The sequence below is a fragment of the Perissodus microlepis genome, chromosome 8, assembly GCF_051167445.1.
Source record: "Perissodus microlepis isolate ML-2025 ecotype Zambia chromosome 8, ASM5116744v1, whole genome shotgun sequence".
NCBI classification, from domain to species: Eukaryota; Metazoa; Chordata; class Actinopteri; order Cichliformes; family Cichlidae; genus Perissodus; species Perissodus microlepis.
In genome coordinates this window covers 18,750,827-18,771,468 of record NC_140468.1, presented here as the reverse complement: position 1 = coordinate 18,771,468, position 20,642 = coordinate 18,750,827, and the positions used below count along the sequence as shown (strand labels likewise).

Below are 20,642 nucleotides of genomic sequence, written 5' to 3'. Positions count from 1 at the left end.
GCAGGAGAGGGCTCTGGGGACACTAAAGGTATTGAACATACATGCTTTCCTCATATAACGGTGAAGAACACCTGAAGCAAACCACTCAAGTGCGCCATTTTATTTATTTATTTAGTTGGTTAGTTCTTCTTTTCATAAAGGCCTTTCCATATTTCATATTTTGTTTGTACAGAATTCATTTTTTTACAGATTTTGTTCACAGAAGAATCACATAAGTAACTGAGCTCACTTCCCTAGCTAAGACAATTCTTAAAATGTAGTTTAAATTATAGTACAACACAAAAATAAGTGGGTTTATCACAAAAATTAGTTTTTTTGTCATGTGAAAGGTACAGTGGCACGTTATTGTTCTTTGTAGAAAATATCAAATTTAAAAAAGTTCCTCCTGTTTTTGTTGCTGTCGTGTTTGTTTTGCAGCAGATGCACCCAAGTGTCTCTTTGAAGACAACTAAACATATAGGATGCTGTATTTGTCTAGTAGTTAGTACCGTTAGTGACAAAGTGCAGTATAAAGGTTAAGAGACAAGCTGTAGAAAGCAAAAGCAAAACCAGTCAAAATACCAAAACCAGATTGAAAAAAAAGTCGATCAAGATTTCAAATCTGTGACTTGAGCACTGCTATAGAGAAGCTCTTCATTTCATTACGAGTCACAGATAAAGTTATGAAGCAAGGAAAGCTATAATGTCTCAGCAAGAGCTTTCAGGTCTAAATTCTGTGATTAATAATCATAACTGGACTGATGATGCGAGTCATTCTGAGGTAAAGTCCCCTTTTGGCAGAGATGAAAACTACTGACTTCTGTTTGAAATTCCTGGAATAATAGCAAAGATGTGCAGACCGAAGAATAAACCCGAGGCTTTTACTTTACATTTACAATTTACATCTTACAATTTTTGGGGATTTTATTTATTTATTTATTTATTTTGGAGTGAATTAAATTCAATCTACCCCATAATGGGATCAGTTTGGTACAAGTCAACTGTATGAGTTGGTGAGCAACACTGAGCTGCAGGATTCTGGACTTCCAAAGTAAATACAGGAATTCCTGGGCAGAGTGAGCAACAGACCTAAGAGAATGTGCAGCGCTTTTATTTTTCCACCAGCCGATATGTGAAACAACACAACTCAATCTCATCAACAACTAACAACCTGAGTGAATCTCTTTTTAAATATCATAATCAGACTCAAAGAGAGTTCTTTGTTTCTTCACAAAAAAAATGGACTTCAAGAAATGAATGCACACTAAGCACTCTGTAGAGACCTTTACAATTCCTTGCTGTTCACATCTTGGCTGACCTCACATGGACCACAGGCATCTCATATTATTTGCACACTCCCCTCCCTCATCACTTACAGCCCATCTTCTATCAGTCCACATCAGAGAGCCTTCTGACCACTCACCACCATCTCGGGTGGCTGTAGCTCAGGAGCTTGGTGATTCTGCTCCAATTTTTCCATGTTAAAATTTGACATACTGATTGTTGCATAGATATAGAAGAAAAAAGTGCTTGTGTGATTGAGGCAAGTTGTATAAAGTGCTTTGAGTCTGGTAGAGTAAAAGAAAAGCGCTATGGTGTGGTTTACCAGTGGCCTGAGTTATATGGGTAGTAGAGTGTGTATCGGTTAACTCTATCCTCCCTCAATTGTATTTAATTAGCTATCTTCAAAGGAAAGTCACACACTAAACACGTTACCCTTGTTTCTCTTGTTTTTCTTTATTTTCTACCTCATTGTGTTTATCTTGAGCAACCCTTTGGTAGCCTTGTCAGCCTATTAAGATATATGATGCATTCAGTGTTTTGCAATTTCTGAAGAGGTTGCCTCATGAAAGTTCTTAGAATAGGAGCTTTTCCTCTTAGTTTTTGTTTTGTTTCTTCCAGCATTGCAGTTTAAGTGTTCAGAACTGACCTTCTGCTCAGTATTTGGTCTTCATGAAGCAGTTCTGAGAAATTCAGGGGAAGCTGTTGCAGTTTCTCACCAGTTCAAACTGTTGCAAACCCTTACAAAGACTGAGAACAGAAACACGGTGAGATGAGCTGTACTGCTGTTGCTACCACAACATCATGCAAATCAAAAAGAAATAAAAAGGTTATGGTGACCACACTAAGTTAACGCAAACCTAGAGTTCCCCATTTCAGGTTTAAAAACTGCATTGTAGCACTAAAAACTTTAACTGGAAATAATCTTCAGGTCAAATAGTTACATGACAATTGACATGAATTTACATGACTTTATATGCGCAGGTCACATCAGGATACTGTGGGTTTTACGTGTTAGATCACCCATGGCCTAATGTAACAGCTCAGGGCTAGTTAAAAAAAAAAACAACTTCCCCTTATTGGGGCAAAGCTGAATAAAAGAACTAACAAAATAAGAAGTGGATTTGTCTGCCTTAAAAACTGACAATGTGCAGTTTCTCCTCTTCTGTTTTTGTTTCCAAGAATTTAAACACAGGAAATGGTTTTGCTTTTTTAAAAAAATCTATTTAGAAATAGATTAAAAAGAGCTGACAAGATAGAAAGCCTAATCCTTTTTTTAAAAGACAACTTGTTTCTACTGCTTTCCTTTTCATCTGTTTCTCTCACATTATTCTGATAACTTAAAAAAATGTATGCGGTATTTCAGTTACTTTAATTGGCCACCAGAGCCCAGCACTGCATCAGTTTTCCTTGAGAATAACACATGAATGGGGCCTTAAGCCAGATCTGAGCCTGTTTTTACTGAATGTCTTTATGCTAAGCACTTGTCCAATAAATATATAAAAAACTATTTAATTTTAAGAGTGAATAACTGCATTTAGGGCTGTGAATATGCAAATCAGTCTCAGTTTGTGAGTGCAGAACTCATAAAATGGGATTTTTATTCTTAGGCGAACATGAATGCAGTTGGGTTTGTAGCGTTTCAGTTCATTCACACAGAAACTGTGACTTGAATTTTTTTTTACACCAAACCAGCAATTCAAAGTGCTTCACAGATTAAGATTCATAGATCGATATTTTGTCTCTCATCCTTCCTCTTTTCTCTTTTTTTGCCTTTTTGATTCCACGTCTACAAAAAAAGCTGAATTCACTAAAACACACAGGAAAATAAATAAATAAAAATCTACCCGGCATGTTCTTACTACTGTACGCTCCATCTGCCCATGACCCACTTTTCTCTCCTTGCTTGAGAGGGTTAACACAGAAAGCAGGAAGAAAGCTAGTTTCTCATTAAAAAAGACAAAAAAAGGACATTGGGTGGCAAAAGCAGTGTAAGCATCAAGGTAGGATGAAAAGTGTGGTGAATATGCACTGTGGAGTGGCGCACCATTAAAGCAGAGCAACGACTAGAGCTCTTATCAGGGGTAACAATGCAGGTGTCATGTTGTCCTTAAGAGGCTGGATATGGCAGGATTCATCTCCATCTCCTCTTAGCAGAGGGTACTGTTGTGCACATTAATGTATTTCAGCTGAGCTTTGCTTCCTCCATCCGTCTCTTTGATGGGCTCTAAAAGCTGCCATAAAGCAAGCCTCAGGACAGTCTTTTCACTCAAACACTCCAAAAGCATAAACGCTATTCACTGAAAGATACTTGTTATATAAAGTTACTTATCTGACATTAGAGCATGGGATAAATCATTTCCTAATTTATCTTTTTTTTATTACCTCGTGAAGACAGCAATCTTGCAACTTTTGCTGTTTAGTGAGTGAACAGTTCATGTCATCTTTTGCTTCAGTGGGTAGGTCATGGACAGGAAATGTGGGTGCAGGCTGGCTGTGGGTTAATGTCAGAAGCAACTGGAAGCCTCTGCTGCTCTGCTGCTGAGTGTTTACCTTTCCTCTGCTGGCAGCCTGCCCTTGCAGCAGGTGACATGTAGCTGTCATGGGAGATGCTGTGCCATGTAAGGATACTGACTCGATTCCCAGTGGGACGCAGAGTGACGCAATCACACCTTGAGCTTGTCACAAACAAGCAGACATCACCAGAAACTAGTGGCCTGATGGGGTCTTTGGAAATTTACATGCAATGTCACCATCAACAGAACTGGGAGACTTTTAATTATCATCTCTAGAAAATTAGATTTCGCTTCAGTTTGTGAGCTTTTCCAAAAATGTCTGAAAAACCTACCCCGACAACCTTTTATGACGTCAGAAAAGGGAGGAATTCAACATTTCTGTAACTAATAAGCCCGCCGACACCTGACCTAACCTGCCTTAGCACTGGGTGATTAATATTAGACGATTATAAAACAATTATCAAAATTCTTTCTTTTACAGCAGTCCCTCCCTAAAAGCCCAGTGTCACCGCCGATTGAGACTGCGGCATGTTTAGTTCACTTCAAAGAAACTTTGATCACTGACAGACTTATAGATAATTAATGATCATTAACAGTCCTTTGTGTACCCACAGACCTCGGCTTGGACTGGCAGGCAGGGTCTCTCTCCTGACTGCAACATCCTTTTTTTATATATATATATTCAAGGAAATTTTAAACCCTAACAAAGGTAAATAAATGCATGATGTTTTCAAAATTCAAATACTATATCCATAATACAGACACTCATGTTTTCCCCTTTATTTAAAGGGTTTAAAAGACAGTATGTGTCAGTAAACTTAGATTTTATTTGCCGACTTGTTTAAGAATTTGTCAATTTTTTGCAAACAAAGGTTTTAAGAGCGGGAGATACATTCATCAGGGCTGATTGCCATAATTCTTCCCAGACTTCTTTAGCTTTCATATCTAGTTTCCCAAATGGCATTTCTCTGTGTTTAAATTGTGCCCATTGTAATTGTAAGTCACTTTATTTATATTATAGACATGATACCTGCTCTTAAAAGAGGCGGTAAATGAAAAAGATATTGGATTTGTACGCCACACAAAGGCATAAAGACTTGAATGAAGAAGAACTGTTAAGCTGCTCTTTTCATTTAGTTACAGAATGAATTTTGTGTCTGATAACTTTAGTGAAAACACGGGTTTTTGTTTATTTTTCCAATACCTGTCTTCAAAAAATGACGAAGGAAGATGTTCAGTCATTTTCTTTCCAATCTCCTACCATGAGCTGGATGACTGAGAGCCTACACCGACATCTTCTTATTGTCTTGGAACGACTGTGACCACATAATTTCCTCTGGGATTAATAACGTATTCTGATTCTAATTCATCATATCCCAGTGGTTTTAATATTGTTGTGTACTGTTGTGTTGATAGTGTTTTTGTAGAAGTGCGTTATGATGCTGATTGTGGGCACATGTTTGCTACCTTTGGCATGTTTTTTTTGTTGTTGTTGTTTTCTTGCAGGTGTCATTATCTTATTTGTTTTCTTGTTAAAGGACGCTGATGACAGCCTATGAGTCCGTCTTTTTACCTTTATAAAGTATTTTTTCCGAGAGTGCTGGTCTTTTCAAGAGTCAAATATTAGCCATGTAGAAATTAAAACGATATCAGTATTGACAAAAACAACTGCTGTTATAATTTTTAGGGTTTTGGAGCATGGACAGTGAAAATTTTTGAGTAAATTTAAAGTAAAGATTGTTTGATAGTGGCAGCATTATTCCCAGGAGAAGCGTTACCATGCCTTCCCAATCTCTTATGATCAGGTAGGTGTTGATGCCAACATTTTCAAACATGTCATAAAAGATTTGTTTTTAAATTTCAGTCATGACAGCAAATAAGACATTTCCATCTCTGTATTTTAGAATAAGAAGTACATAAAAGCCTTTTCACTGTGAATGTGACGGACCAAGCAGTGAAGGAAAGTCAGGTAGAGGTTAAAGTTTTTTTATTTAACATTTAACTCCATAACAAACTTGGTTAAATTACACAGAAAAATCAAAATCTTGTGCCCATAAAAGAGGGCAACGTAACAGCCCTCGACACAAAAGCTGACACAGACCTACCTAAACAAGATAAAGGGGAAACTTAAATAGCGTTATGTGTTAGCCTCTACTGTAACACTGATGTTTGGCAGATATTACCACTGTGGGGCTGTAACTGCAGCCATCACAGTGAAGTACTGTGTGAACATAATCTAGCAGTTTCTTAACCTGTTAAAGTAATGAATTTCAGGTTTATTAGGTGATTCAGGGTAACCACTTTTAATTTTCTTTGAATATTCCGATTGTAGAAAAGGCTAACACGTCCACTGTACTGGGATCAGGGAAGTGCCAGCACCAAACGGCTCTAAAGAATAAACGGCAAGACAGCTGAAAAAACAACACAAAGATGCACCAGCCCTCACAGATTCTTCAAAGTCGAACACCAGTGGTTATCACAGCGCTTGACTGGTTGGTAAATGCTCCACATATAGCTGCAAACATGCTAAAACAAGGCAGCATGCCTGCTATATTTATCACTGGAAAGTTCCCAAACACAAACAGATTTTTTTTTGCTATTTTTTTATGACCTTTCAGCATCAAGGAGACAAAGGGAGCTGTGCAGTGTGCAAACCCATGCCCAGATTGTGTGTGGGACAGATAAAAGGTGGAAATCAGTGACGTGAGTGTATCTGATTGATAAATTGGCTGACATAATAGGAGAGGAGCTATGGAGCACCGGAGAGGTGGTTGGACCGTGAAAAACTGAAAGAATGAGGGAGAATAATGAAGAAAATTGGGGATAATTGAACAGAAGAGCACTTGGGTATGAAAAAAGAGAGGGAGAGGGAGAGTGAGAACAACTGACAGATGGTGAAGAGTGGGTACACAGAGAGGAAGGAGAATGGAGGAGAGACAGATCAATCTAGCAGCTGAAGTAAGACAGAAAGAGAGTATGCAATGCTGGAGAGGGAGTGCATGAATGTGTGTGCAACACGGAGAGAGGGAGGGGAAGAGAGAAGCTATACCAGGGCATAGAGTAGGTGAAAGAGTGTGTGTGTTTGTGTGTGTGTGAATGAAAAAGAGAAAGGGAAGCTGCACAATACAGGGGCTCGGGCTGGCTCATACCGATGCATATTTAAAGACTAGAAGGCTTGAAAATGTGATTTTGAAAGAGAAAAAGGCAAATCACTTTTTCATTTTTTCCCCTCATCTATGTTTTATTGACTGGATCTTTCTTTCATTTCTTTAATCCTGGTCCCTTTTTACTCTCTTTGTGGTTTATGAAGGAGGTCACTACGGATACAACAAGGAGCAACACAGCCTGAACTACAGACCGAGAGGTATTTAGTTTTTTGTGTTCCTCGATACTTACAGAATGTAACTGAAGGAGAACTGCTGTGCGTCTGTGTGTGTGTGTATCACACAACTAAACTAATATAAAGTGTTTGCAATACAAAGGAGCATTAACATCTTTATTGTGTGAACGTAAATGGAAAAGAAGGAAATGATCTTTAGCGGCGAGGTGAAAGTCACAGTGATTTAGAAGGAGAAGCTGCTGAAATTGCGACGGGGAGGGGGGGCATGCATGTCCTCTGAGGTCTAATTCACATGTTTTATGTAGGATGAGAAAAGTGGGACAGAAAACAAACAAAAAAAGTCACAGTGCCTCTAAAGAAAAGTCTGTAGCAACTGAGCAAATTACTCCCTCACAGCTGTAGGACGAATCAGTGAGCGCAGACTGCTCTAATGTAATGCACACTTTAATAGATAAAGTAACAGCATTCAGCATGTGGAACGATCGTTATGTATTTGTTTGCTCACAGGAGATGTAAACCTTGGAAGTTCAGTTACAACACTGCCTGTTTAGGTGATATTCTAGCCGGGCAGATGGTTTTTCTGTCCTCCAGAAAATTGTGATTCTTCTTTCTCCCCATTGTCACCAAATACAGGCTTAACGGTTAATGCCGAGTTTGCCGATGCTATTATACTGTGACCTTGACCTTCCTTTTAGTACAGTGAGATAAATTGTGTTGTTACTCGACTCTGTGCAAAGAAAATTGAAAGTCAGTGGTTCTCAAGGTGGCTTCCTAGATCCCCCCGGGGGTTTGGGACCAGGAGCCAAAGAGTCCACAAAATACCTTCCTGTTAAACACTGTGCTGTTGGTCAGCCTCCATCAGCACAGCCCTCTGCCACCCAGAGCATTTTATTTACGTTCTAAACATAATATATGCACTCTGGCTTTAACCTTCACTTCATCTAGAGGATGTTTTTAAGACACTGTCAATGTTAACATGATGAAACAAAAAGCAGCACACAGAGGGAAGAATGAAGGGTTGGGGAATGTGTCGCTGCAGACCACGTGGCACCCCTAGAGCCGTCATCCTGTGGGAGTGCTCTGATTAAGAGAAGTTACATATTTACACATGTGGACTGTTTACAACAATGGGGCAGGCGTATCTTTTAATACCTCGCCCTCAGTTCCTGCTTGGCTCATTGGAAAAACACAGAAATTCTTGACTCTGTCCACGTTCTTAGGTGAAGCCAAATTAGCTAAATAGGTCTTAACATTATGAAGAGCTACCTGGGCCCAGAGCTTAGCGAGAACCATTTGTTCTAGAGGAGCTGTTAATCTGACTCCACTTTGAGTTATAACCATACATTTTTGGACTGTGACTATCGCTCACTATTACCCCATTTACAAAGTCAGTTATGGGCTGTAATATGACAGTGATCCATGAATACAAGAAATGGTGGAATAGCTGATAGAGTATGTTAGAAGTGGACGTTTGGAGAAAAAAATGATTAATACTTTTGCTTATATAAAAGCTACCTACATGCCTGTATTATTACCACCCAGACACTTCTGCTGGGATGAGTTCAGAAAGAAAAAGGTGCTGAAATGGAAAGGTGAGCAGAATCAAACGGGAGCTCATCAACACCCACATTTCACACACTTGTTTAGCTGTGACTTGTCAAAATCGTTGCCTGCTCGCAGTATTTTTGGTGTCAGCTGGTGGAAAGGTGGAAACCCTCTAAGGACCCTAGAGAACCGATTGCCATGCGCATGCAGCCACACACACATACACCTAAACGCCTCATTTGGTTCAGGCTTGGGTGAAAAAAGTGCACCAGAGTATTAGCTAGAGCTATGCAACAGCAATGCATTCCAATTCTGTGCCCTTTCATCCTATAGATACCACTTAATTGACTTCGCACAACCTCCTAAGACTGGCCTGACTGTCTAATGCACAACAAGCAACGCTGGCTTTAAAAGCATACTTTTTTCTATTGCAGAATTGCACTGAGGGGAATTCATTTGGGAGAAGGAGAAAATAAACAAAGAGGGCAATTTGGAGCAGAGTGGGCAATGGAAGATTAATGGCCTCCTCAAAACACAGAACAATTGATCATAATGGAACAAAAGGAAGCTGGGCGACACTATCAATGCCAGTAAGGGACTGAGCGATTAAACATAATATGTGAGTAACGCCAAAAGAGAATGTGATTATGAAGCAATTGAGTGGAAGATGAAATACGCTGGACCAGCCAAACGGCTCGATGCGTCAGCGGAGATGAGCGTCTTAGAAATCAAGTTTTCCGATTCATCCTGTCCCGTCTCGTGGTGTTCTTTCCTGCCCTGTCCTCCTCAATCGGGAAGAGCGGGAGTCCATTAGCAGCCTGGTCAGTGTAGCAGATGTGACAATGCTATACAGCCCTGCAATTCCCCAGGGTTTGGTATGGAGCAAGTGTAGGACAAAAAAACCAGACGTTCTGAGCAACTATTTCCAGTGACAGCTTACTGCTGTGGAAGAATACAGCTAGGCTCCATTAGCGACAAGCTTCTACTGTATATATATGAAGCAGAAATGCAAACGCTGAAACAAAATACCCTGTAAATCAGTCCCACAGGGGTGTGGAGCTATGAAAAACCAATACATAAGCAAAATAAACTTGCGCATATTTTACACGTACACACAAATATTAAGTGCCGTGTATATCAGGGGAATCTGATATAATCTGAAAATCTGGTTGAAAAACAAACAAACAAACAAAAAAACTGGCCTGGCTCACTCTCTGCTTAACATTTAGTTGTCATCAAATAACCTTGAAAAGCATTTTTTTTAATGCACTTCTAATTGTTATTTGTGGAGTCGATAGAGTCTCATTGCTGTGCTCATTAAGAAGAAACAGGAGAGACGAGTTGTTTCCCCTGACTCTGCAGGCTTTTCATTATTACATACAGGGAGATTTCCCCAAGGGGAAAGATCTGGAGAGTTGCCGTAAGCCATGAAAATAGATGCCAGCAAACTGCAACATATCCGCCATAATGAAAAACTCAAACACCTTGAGCTTTACCGTTTCTGAACGCAACTTCAAATTAATGATTGAACCATTAAGTCGCAGTTGTTTAACGAAGACGTCTCAGAGAGAAGCAGCTGCATTTCAGATGCCCTGATTACAAGCATCTTAAAAAAAGAGGAACGCACTTCTGTGTTCTTGGCAGCTGTTGTTGCAGAAACCAAGTGAGAGTTCAATCTTCTTTATTACATAAAAACAGAAGTAATACATCATAAGGTGACAGAGCTCCAGCGCAAGTGGGTGATCGCACACCTTTAGGTCTTAGTATAATTGTTTCAGCTCATTAACCTCACTGTTTCCTTCAGTTGCTTTTTTTTCCAGGCCCTTCTGGCTCACTTCAGAGCTGTAATGAGGTGGTGCAAATCTTGTCACACTGAAGAACAGGTGCAAAAAGAAAAAAAAAACATGTATTTATTGTCCAACATCTAACCTTAGTTTGGAAAAGAAAATAAGAAGTGACATTCCCATTTGCTTCCATGCACGGATATTAGAGATCATGTTTCTCTTTTAGCTTAACTGTTCCTGGTTTCAGATTAAGATTTATTACAAAGTTCTTGACTCGGAGAACACAGCGGTATAAAGTGAAAATGCAAAGTTAATAATGAAGGCTTCTCCAGACTGTAGCATGAATTATGCTCTGTTACATGGAAGGTGGATAAACTTTAATGGGTCCTGACAGCCACTGACATGGTTCTCACTTTGTCAGCCATGTCTAACAGCATTTATTAGTACCTTGTTGATTTTTGTCTCTCAGCGTTATCTTTAAGTCGCTGGACGTGCAAGGTAAGTAAAACTGTCACTAGCGGATACTTAATTTGCGGCCATAAAATCCACCCCAAAGCCGCAAAACCTGCACTCATGTCCGTATGTCTGACTAGTTTGCTTGTGGCATGCTTTTCATTGCATTTAACGCTTTAAGGCAGGAGCTCTGCCATTAGTATAGAAAGAAAAGGGTTTCCTTGAAAAGCTTGCTGAATGCAAGGGCGACTATCCTGATTGGAAATGTTTTGACTTCTTCGCTGTTGCTCTTCCTGCTCCTTCTTTTGTTGTTGAGAAACAGAAGGAAACCTGCTGTACAGTCGCCTCTGAAGTCTCTGCTTTCTTGACATTTTAATGAGCTTTTTGTAACTCCGTTTGCAGCGAGTGAAAGGGAAGCTCGTGTTTTAGCAGACAACAGAGGGTACTGTTGAAAAAACACGACTGCTGTATGATGTTTGGTACTGTACGTGTCAGCGCTGCACCACAGTTTAATGCAGTTAGGTGAAGCAGTCAAGCTGGTGAAGACACTGGGTTCAATCCACTAGCACACAAGCTTGGATTCAGCGCTGCTACAGGACACACGCACATGGACCTCGATTAGGGTGTTTAATAGCACAACTGCATGCAGAATATTCTTGTGTAATGTTACATGAAGCGTGAAAGTGCAGATTTTAATTTAGGGAGGGTCCTCTGTCTTCAGATGGAGGAGCATTTTAATATTATATTCAGAGTCAAAAGATCTTAAAATATACAAAAACTCTGCTGTTATCACACAAACTTAACCATAACTTATGAAAACAAGGTCATGGGCCAAAAAAAGGAGAAGCTGAGGAACCTTGATTTAGGTTTCCTTTTTTCTTGTTGCTTTGTTGCGTGGGCAACAACACAACTTAAGCCGTGCTATCAGATTAATGTTTATAGTTAGAGCGAAGTCTCAGAAATAGCACGGGGATGTTCACTCCTAAATCGGTGCTGCATTGAGGTCTCCCGGCCCAACCAACCAAGTTTAGCCCAAGCGAGGCCCTCAGTGCACGCTCCACCTGACCCAATTATATCCAGTCTGAGGGGAAAGATAGCCCACTTTGATCTACACAAGACCGCCAGCCAGGCTTGGGCTGACTGGTCTGGCGCTTAACGCTGCTTTCCTCTGGACATTTTTCCAGCACAGATGTGTTTGACTGCTCCTTAAAGAACTATCGACTGTGCTCGAAACATCAGGTGAGCGGCAAGTAACTTATGGGGGGCACAACTGTGACCCCTTTCTGCGAAGAAAAACAAGAAGGGCAGTCCTTGGTGAGGTTTTTGGCCTGCAGATGAAAGAAGAAGGATGTTTTATGTGAAATGGAGAGCTGGGGGTAATTATTTTAATCATCCATTTAATCACCCAATAGCAGTATTATCGTTTTTTTTGTTTGATCAGCATGAGATAAGCAGCTGATTTAAACGCATCTGTTTGTGTTTGATAGGATCACCCCCCCACCACCACCATCCCCCACCTCCATCCTCGCTGCGGGAATTGCCAGTCTCTGGGTGCACAGAGGATGTATCTACTGCTGGCATTGTTACCCGTCTTTAAAATGAATCCAGTATGCTAGGATTGTCAATTAAACACTTGCATTTCACCGGATTTTATGAGGCACGGATTTAATTACAGCCTGAAAATGCCAAGCCTCGTCACTGCAAGGGTAAATGAAGCGAATAAATTCCTCTGTGGATCTTTTTAAACTTTTGTTTTGGAGAATGTAAACACGAAAGCTCACAGGATCTTTTAATTATGCTGTCCAACCTTAATGAGTGCTGATGATGATGCAGGGTAGATCTCAGCTTAGCCCTTCCCCCGTAAACTCATACGTCAGACCATTCATATAAACCTAACTGCCCTCTCCTCTCCATGTTAGTGGCTCATTCTGTCCATTTTACACTGGAGGAGGCCCAGCGTGTTCTTGACGGTTCTTCGTCATTGGTCGTATGAAAAAGGCTGTAGGGTGGAGACCCAGTCAAAGAGAGGGATATAGAGGACAGAACTTGGCCGCTCCACTTTTTCAGGACGTAAAAGTGGGACAATCTGTTCCTTGGATGATCTCCAATTCTACTTTCCGGGGACCGATACACTGAAAATATATCTATACACATGCACTGTCCTACATAGGGAAAGACTGAGAGAAAAAGAGAGAGAAAGAGAGAGAGATTGACAAAAAGAAATATGAAAATGAGCTGAAACGACTGGCCGTAAGTTCTTTCCAGTGTAGTGTGCTGGGGATGTGCTTTCTGTGGCCAAAACAAGAGAAAAACTGCAACATGCAAGGATAAGACATTTACAGGAAGATCTTTTAAAAGGTGATGTAATATAATCTAATAAACTACAGTGGGGATGACAAATTTTGGGCCGATCGAACATGATTCCTGCAGCCTTTATAACTGGTGTTGCCAAAAACGTGACTCTGACTTATTCACCCAAACATGCATGGTGTTTTGGTATTAATAGGTTATTACTACAACTTTGCCAAATAGCAAAATGTACAAAAATATCATAGAAGAGACGGATATAAATAGGGATGACTGTTAGCCATTAACTTTTTCTGTAAACCTCTCCATCCATCCATTTTTGCCCTCTAGGGGTCTAAGGAGGACATCCGTCTCTGTCATCATTATCATGATTAATCAGTTCCTGATTCTTCATTACTACCTTTCATTACTGTCTTTAGACCCACATCCGACCAGGATTATGGAAATACTCTTCTCATAGGGTCTAATCATCATGCTGCAGTGCTGATGTCCCAAGGGCAGAGAGACTCACCAACTTCTGAAATCTTAAGCTGTGTTTCGTTTCTGCTCTTACCTTGCATGCATGTTAAATGTTTGTCTGGAGATCGTGATTTATAGCAATTGTAGGATTGCATGACACTGATAAAATATTTCTACGAAGAGCTAGCTTAGCATTACATAATATTCTGTATGTTTAGATGCTAATGGATAGGTTCACAGTTTTCACGTAGCTGTTTGCTCATCATAAGCATGTCTCAGCACAGTTTACTCTCACCGACAGACTGAGACAACAGTTCTGAGCTGTTTAATGTGACTCTCTTTGGATGCTAACTTATTACTGCAGCAGGGCAGCTAGCACTTTCCCTTTAGCTTCCTGAAAGAGTAATCATTTAAAAATGTTGTTTTCAAATCAGACCGAAGGTAAATACGGCAACATGTAGGTGGGAATAATTACTGCCTAATTTGCCATACATGTTCATATTTGCAGTTAGATCCAGACTTTGCCCCTTTAAAGTGGTCTCGAGCAATAGCTCTTCAGGCTTTCTGAAGGTCATTCAAAGTTTGTCTTTGGGCATTGGTTGCTTTTTCACTCACTTTCTGTCCTCTCCTCGTACCTAAACCATTTTCCAAGGAATGTTTTTTTGTTTCTTAACACGTCCTCAGGACTTGTGAATCATTCAAGCATAAAAAAGGCACCTTACTCAAGGCAATAACCAGTGTTGTATCCACACATAACAGAGAACTTACCAAGAAAACTATTTTAAATTGAATCTTTAGACGCTTTGTTACCAGCAGCTTGTTGCAAAACACATCATTTGTTCCCATTTCTTTAGTTGAATCTAAGAAAAATGCCAAAGATAATTCATTTCATTTATTTATTTATAAAGCATGTTTAATAACAACAGGGAGCTGTACAAAGTAACAGTTAAACAATGACATTGACAACAACGACAGGTAAGAAAATTAAAAGAAAATTAGGATAAAAGAGTTGGTAACTCTCACAGTTTTACAGTTTTGAAAGCCAGAGTAAAAAAATATGTTTTAAGATGCGATTTAAAAAGAGTAACAGTTGGGGCCTTTCTAATGTGGAGGTAGATCATTCCACATTTTTGGTGCCACAACCGCAAATGCCCGATCTCCTCTATGAACCATCCTAGACTTATGTAAGGTAAGGAGCAGGTGATCGCTTGATCGAAGGGCTCTAGAGGGCGTATAAAGCTGCAATAGGTCAGACAAATAGTCCGGTGCCTGGCCAATTAGCACTTTATAAGTCAAAAGTAAGATTTTGAATTTAATTCTAAAACGCACTGGAAGCTAATGAAGGGACGCAAGCACCAGAGTAATATGTTGGTGTTTCTTCACACGAGTCAAAAGGCGAGCTGCAGCATTCTGTACAAGCTGGAGCCAGGCCAAGCTGGACTGACTGACACCCACATATAGTGAATTGCAGTAATCCAGTTGAGATAAAACAAACGCATGAATTGCTCGTTCCAAATTTCTAAAAGATAAAAAAGATCTCACTTTGGATTGATAATACAGTTTAACAGGAATAAAATAGTATTTTTGTACCAGCAAGGTGATTTCCAGAGAGCTATTAGTTAAAATGTGGCATATCCGGGCACTTAAAAAAGAGGAAACTTGACAAGAGGAGGACAAAAGAAGAAGTCACAGGTAAAAATAATAAAAACAAAATTGTTTGCTGATAAACAACATCTGAAAGTCATGTTCTTAAGAAAGAGGAAAAATCCAGCATAGACCTGACACAGGACCTGAGAGATGCATCTGACCCTTCATTTGTTCCATCTGCTGTTCACTGAAGCCTCATCAGAAATGGTCTCAGTGGAAGGATGGCTGTCAAGAAGCAGCTGTTAAGGAAGAGAAACAGGAGAAGAGACGGAGGTGTGCCAAATTACACAATTACACAAGAACTGACCTGAAGACCAGTGGAAACAGGTCTGATGTGATGAATCCAAATTTGACATTTATACTTCAAATTATTGTCAGGATGTACACAGGGCATCAGGAAAAGCTACAACAGTGAACGCTTACAGTCATCTGTAAAACACAGTGGAGGCTCTGTTATGGTTCGGGACTGTATTTCAGCCAGTGGTGTTGGATCTTCTCTAAATTGATGAGATTATGAACATCTGGAACGAGTTTGATTGACCACAGCTTCATTTTTTAACTTGACAATAATCCCAAACTTACTGACAAAGCAGTAAAAGCATATATGAGTCATAGATTGGCCTCCCCAGAGATCAGACCTCAACATTATTGAAGCAGTGTGGGAACAAAAGGCAGCCAACTTCCAAAAAAGTGCTTTGAATCTCTTTCCGGAGCTATTCCTGAAGACTACTTTAAGAAATTTTAAGAAAATTGCCTAAGAGAGTTCAGGCTATGTTGAAGAATAAAGGTGATCATACCAAATATTGACTTTCATGCTCATTAGAATTGTAGATACCTTTTTTTTTTTTTGCTCAATGTCAATAAATCATTGCACCTATTTTCCATTTTCATGGCAAAATGATGAGGGTTGGCTCAAAGGCATTTGCACAGTTCTGCGGCTGTAATGCCAAGAAAAGCTTTGAGAAGTTTCTTATAAAAAATGACTACTGCCTAGTTCATTGTTAAGGTTTCTCCTTTTATGAAAATGCATCAAGATGAAAAAGAAAAACTTAAACTAAATTAAGTGTCAAATGGAGAAAAAAGTAAGTATGGCTGCTCGGATACGGATGATGGATCGGCTTCCTCACTGGCTCATCTTACCCCACAGTCTGCCCAAATTAAATCTAAATTCCTTCCTGAAATTACAACCAAAATAGGTAACAGCACAAATTATGGACGGAGAGAAAAAAAAGTCATATTGAAGAACAATTCAAGTAAGTGGCTGAAATGAGAACTGTGAGTTTTGCACAAAAAGACTGTTCTGTCAGAGGGGTGAAATTCATTTCCTTATTACACCGCTTTTCTCCCAAGAGGAAGAAAAGTCAAGACGAGATGTGAGATGATGGCCAGCAACAGAGACAGGAGAGCGAAACAGCCGGCAGAAGGAGACTGACTGAGCTATTGTTGTTGCAGGAGTGTAGGAGTTGAGTGACACGATGGAGAAGGCAAAGACGCAAAGATGAGACAAGTCTGACATCCGTGACGGCTAAGAGGAGAGTTTTCGGACTTGTTATTAGAGTTTTCACAGTTATATTATTAATCCATTTTACATAATGCTCATCGTTTCCCATTTTTAGCCTAACGGTACTGTGTGTGTGTTTGGCTTTCGCACTCACGCCTTTTCCACCCTCTTTTTTTCCCTCCCTCCCCATCCCGCCTCCCTTTTCTCTCCCAATCTGATTACTCTGCTTTATGCAAACTGCAGCTCTCTCTGTCTCTCCCCCTTGTGTATTCCCCTTTCGCTTTTACATCCCAGTTACAAACATGTAGTTGACTCCTGCCTACTCTCAGCCTGTCCTCCTCCTTCCTTTATCTTGCATTGTGTTGTTCAATATTTGATGAGACTTTGTTCATAAATCAGCCTCCTCTATTCCCTCACGGTGTATTTGAATGATAGTGTTAATCTTTAAAACCTTGCAAGTGTTAACACGCTGTTCTTTGTCAGCTTTTGATCAGAGACGCTTTCAGCCTAAAATGTGATGCCACATGTAAATCACATATATGACCAGAGGTGGTTAAATATGCCCTGAATGATTCAGGTAACTGATCATTCAGTAGGAGAACTCTTTTGGTTCTTGATAGGCACTGAGCCACTTTCTCCAGAGCCCTTGTTGTTATTGCTTTGGGCACTTATTTGTTTTCCCAGATTCATCAAAGTTCCTACATTTTTTTCTCTAAACCCATCCTTTGGTTTTGTCCTCCAGTCTTCCTGTGTTTACTTGTTCTGACAGACATTGGATTTGCACTGAAAGGACCCACCCTGTCACTCTCTGAGAGTCTGTGGGAATTGACCACAGTCACTCTGCTTCCCTCTGCGCTATGCTTTCGCTCAGAAATGCTCAACCAGCAGACTTTCTTTTGGCCAGTGAGATGATCATTTCTCATATATCCACTCCGTCTTTTAAGCACTATAGACACATAAAAACCGATTGTTTGGAAGCATCCATCAAATAATATCTGTATTTTTCCACAGAATGAAACAATCATACACACATAGTGCAACGGTGTAAAGTGTGGTCACTTTTCATTGTTATATGGAAAAAAACTGTTTCTGAGCCAATCTCTCTCCATAACCCTCACTCTTGTAATATTTTGAAAGGTCTTGGTATACACACTTGTTTTAGACAGCGATTTCTCTAATCCCAAACCCAAACCAAACTTAATCTGTGTTCAGTCATCACCAATCCAGGGGTTAGGATCCTCATACATGTGGAGGCGCTTCAAATAAAGGAGGTATAAAAATGTGTTTTTATGACTTTTTTCTGAACTGTGGAACGCCAACTTGTAAAGATAAACATATCAAAATTGGGAATTTTTTTTTCAAGACAAAACGGTTGTCTCAAACCTATAGACTGTATATAAGAGATGGCCATGCATTCCATTATATATATTTAGCAGGCAAACCATTTACCGTAAGGCTATTTTAGAAGCCTGAATAAGACACAAAACTCTTTGCTGTATGTTTTACTCTCAGCTTTTCTATCCTGTCGTCCTGTGTAAATGAAGGCTAAAAAGCCCAACAATTATATTAAAAATTGAAACTAGCAACCCTGTAGTCTGCATGCCTCTCAATGACCTTTAGCTTTGACACCATCTCAGTTTTTTTTTTTAACTAGACCTCATGATGTGCCAAACTGTGAAATAGAGAGACGCTGCATGCTCATTTGCAATTTGTCAGTCAAAAATATAATTTGTTTTTCTGAACACTAAAGGGAGCAAACATGTACGGAATTAGCTTTATGTACTGTAACTAGAGACTGAGAACATAAATGAGGAAAGTGATTATTGTGGTCATAGTAAAGGGAGCCCAGGGTCCTCTTCTCCATAGAATTCCAACCAGGAGCCATTCCCTGCACACTATTAGAAAGAAAGCAGACATCCCCACTGACTTTACTTTTTAGAAGCTACATCTACCTTTTCTATATATATATATATATTTGCTTTTTTTTAAACCGAGAATAAAACCTGAATTCTTATCCAAAATGGTACATAACACCTGCCTATAACCAACCATCAACATGCAACACCTTAGGGATTTTTCTTCTGTCACCTGCCTGTGACTGGAGACATCTGTGGATTTTTCAAAAATGTTCAAAACAACGCAAAAACATAAACACTTCAAACTGTGTAACAATCAGGAATTACAAAAGCAGCATCCATGTTAGAGTGTTTTAAAAGTGAGTATGCTCTTCATCAATATTCCTGTTGGGTGTCCGGCTCTTGGCTGGCTTCTTCATCTCTGCATTATTGTTTATGTCCATTGCAGGCCACTGTAAGCTGTGCCAGACACCTGTCGATGTCCTTGGTCCCCAATAGAGGTTGATAAGTCAAAAGTCCTAGATCACTTAATGCCCCGTTAACCCTCATCAGCACGTTTTCTACATAATCTATTAATAACCGATTGAATTATCTGCATGTTGGTAATCTGTGATTGATTGACGTTAGATCTGTGTCCTGATTCGAGTTGTGCTCCATCTGTCCATCTGTGCATTCTGATTCTCATCCATGTCAGACTCAGCTCATAAGATATTCAGAGCACCACTCTGCAAATGAAACAGTGGGAGATTCCCTGCATCACTCCCCATCATTAAGGCGGCTGTTGGCAATGGTCCAGATCTGCATGATGGCAAAGCCCTGTAGCCAGACTTCACCACAGAAAAACCAGGACAAAACATACGGAGGCACCAGTATGCCAAATCTGAAGCATGAAGATGCAATGGAGCAAGCTTAAAGCAAAAATCCACCCTAAGACACGTTTTTTTTTTAAAAACAGCTGTTAGTGATCAGAGAGAAAGGTACTCTTCCTAGACTTTATGTCTGCACTCATGAAGGAAGACGGTGGCTTCTCCCTCCTTTGTTCCTGTTGAAATTCTGCTTCTCCTCAAAGTGCCAAGAAGTGCTTTCTTAAGAAAGAATACAATTCTCCAAGTCTTCTTTACCGTACTGTGTAAAGTTGTGAGGTGTAATGCCATATTGCAGTTTTTCCTTCCCACTGTCGCCAAAGTGCTTGCTCATAGGGGCACATATGATTTTTGGGTTTTTCTCTCTATGTATTATTGTAGGGTCTACCTTACAATATAAAGCACCTTGAGGTGACTGTGGTTGTAATTTGGCGCTGTATAAATAAAATTGAATTCAAATGAACTGAATATGTACAGTACACAAATAACTAAACTGAAAGTTCACTAGACCAGAAAACCCTTCCTCCACAATGCTTCCTTTATTTTAATGAAGGAGCATGACTATTTCTTTCAGCTGGAAAAATAAATATAATTTGGGCATTTTCTTAAAACTATGTCAACAACTGCAAATCCAGTCAGTACACTCAGATGTGGCTTTCCAGAAGCTGCTGATTCACTGAGTTATTTACAAACCTTTGCTGTGTAAAACCCCAAGCCCCCTTCAATCTGGCGTAGACGGCTATTAAGAGAAAACAACCCAATTCCTGTAACAAGCCCTCACGGTCTGATAATGGTCTGATCAGCAAAGCTTAAAAGCTGTCCAACGAGAATATGTTGGATGTTGTGCAGATTCATGCTTATTAAAAAGCACCATTTTTAATCTGGAGTATACTGCCAGCCATCCTATCCTTCATATCCTGTTGGTGAACCATGCAGACATGCTGGAGGTCAACACGTTTGCATCCAAGGGTGTCAAATCCTGCACTAAGGGTTACGATTAGTGAAAGTTTAGAAAATGATGCTTACCCCGTGATTTAGCACAGACACCAAGGGGCTCTTTATAAGCATCCAGATAAGACACCTGCCACCCTGTTTCCTAAACCTGTTACTT

The 20,642-nt window shown here is 39.9% G+C and overlaps 1 protein-coding gene across 1 annotated transcript in view; it reads left to right on the top strand.

Moving 5' to 3' along the window:
* Positions 1-6,738: 6,738 nt before the first annotated feature.
* LOC146381840 (SH3 and multiple ankyrin repeat domains protein 1-like) overlaps positions 6,739-20,642 on the top strand; it is a 47,543-nt gene continuing 33,639 nt past the window's right edge. Inside the window, exons 1-3 of the mRNA XM_084937982.1 lie at positions 6,739-6,980; positions 7,087-7,140; positions 19,117-19,168. The gene's annotated coding sequence lies outside the window, so the exon portion shown is untranslated. The remainder of the gene's footprint in view (positions 6,981-7,086; positions 7,141-19,116; positions 19,169-20,642) is intronic.